Source organism: Rutidosis leptorrhynchoides, chromosome 5 (genome assembly GCF_046630445.1).
Source record: "Rutidosis leptorrhynchoides isolate AG116_Rl617_1_P2 chromosome 5, CSIRO_AGI_Rlap_v1, whole genome shotgun sequence".
NCBI classification, from domain to species: Eukaryota; Viridiplantae; Streptophyta; class Magnoliopsida; order Asterales; family Asteraceae; genus Rutidosis; species Rutidosis leptorrhynchoides.
Window position 1 is genome coordinate 210,605,358 of NC_092337.1, and position 1,795 is coordinate 210,607,152.

General features: G+C 38.4%; 1 non-coding gene across 1 annotated transcript; it reads left to right on the forward strand.

Moving 5' to 3' along the window:
- The first annotated feature begins 1,274 nt into the window (after positions 1 to 1,274).
- On the forward strand, positions 1,275 to 1,381 carry LOC139851109 (small nucleolar RNA R71). The gene has a single exon (XR_011760469.1). It is a non-coding gene; the product is annotated as a small nucleolar RNA R71 (small nucleolar RNA).
- Positions 1,382 to 1,795: the final 414 nt, after the last annotated feature.

The following is a 1,795-nucleotide window of genomic DNA, read 5'->3' on the forward strand; positions in this document are numbered from 1 at the left end:
TTGATCAAAGAGTTGAACACTCATCTCTGTTGAACTTAACTTTCCTACTCCTAATCTCTTATATAATGAAAGAGGCATAACACTCACACTCGCACCTAAATCTGCTAGTGCATCATACATGACACAATCACTAAGTAGACAAGGAACAATAGATTCACCCGGATCACCCACCCTGGGTGGAGGTTTTGGTGGAACTGTCTTCACCGAGTTTACTTCTATGGTTTTTGTTTCTTGCACTTTCTTATTCTTCTTCTTCTTATCAGAGGTATCAAACTTTATTACCTATTACTTTCTCATACTCAACTCCTTTTCTTGGAAACGGGATGAGTGGTTTGTATGGTGCCACCACTGCCTTTACATACTCGGGTGGTGGTGGTGGTGTAACTTTTTCATTGTTACTCATATCTAAAACCTTCCCATCTTCTGGTGTTAGTTTTTCAGAATTTGTTGATACCATATTAACATTCTCATTTCGAGAATTTATTTCAGTATTACTCGGTAGCTTTCCTTGTTCCCTCTCACTCATCATGCTAGCAAGAGTACCTACGTATTTTTCTAGATTCAGAATGAAAGCTTGTTGAGTTCTAAATGACTGATCAAACCTCTCATTTGTTTGGGTTTGAGATGTAATAAATTGTGTTTCAGATTCCATTAGCTTTGCCATCATTTCTTCCAGATTTGGCCTTTTCTCTTTGATTTGTTGTGGTGGTTTATACAAGCTAGGTCTTTGTTGATTGAAAGTGTTGTTTTGAGTTGGTTGGTTATTCGGACCTTGTTGGTTGTACGAGTTATTGTTTGGTCCATTTGGATTGTAAAGAATGTTTTGATTTCGATTAAAGTTTGGCCTTGGCGGTTGATAATTATTTTGATAATTATTTCCCGGCTTTTGGTTCATGTAGGAAACATTCTCTTGTTGTTCCATCGTTTGTTCAATGTGACAATCTTTCGTTAAGTGTGGTCCACCGCATTGCTCACAACTGATTCGTATTGCGTGAATATCTTTAGTCATCTTTTCCATTCGTCTCTCGAAAGCATCTATTTTTGCGAAAACGGAATCAAAGTCATGGCTAGAATCGGCTCTAGCCGCTTTAGATGAACGAAAAATATCTTTTTCCTGATGCCACTCATGTGAGTGGGAGGCTGTGTTATCAATGATTTTGTGAGCTTCGGTAGCGGTTTTCTTCATAATGGAACTACCAGCTGCTGTGTCGATGTCTTTTCGTGTAGCAACGTCGACACCTTGGTAGAATATTTGTACTATTTGATAAGTGTCTAAACCGTGCTGAGGACATCCTCTCAACAACTTTCTGAATCTTGTCCACGCCTCATATAATGTTTCATTTGGCTTTTGTGTGAACGTAACAATTTCTCCTTGAAGTCTCACGGCTTTAGATGCCGGAAAGAGTCTTTTAAAAAATTTCTCAACTAAAACATCTCATGTGTCAATCGCTCCTTCGGGTAACGATTCTAACCAATCTTTGGCTTCTCCCTTTAAAGTCCAGGGAAACAACATTAGATAGATCTGTTCATCCTCAATTTCTCTGATTTTAAATAGAGTACAGATCCTATTAAAGGTTCGAACATGTTCGTTTGGATCTTCTTTTGGCGTACCACTATATTGGCATTGATTAGTTACCATGTGTAGGATTTGTCCTTTGATTTCATAATCTGGCGCATTAATGTATGGCTTAATAATGGCGTGTCCTTGGCCCGTGCTTGTGGCTCTCATTCGATCTTCCATACTTAGAGGTTCCGTTACTTCCATAATTGAATTTGTTGAATACGAATCACTAGA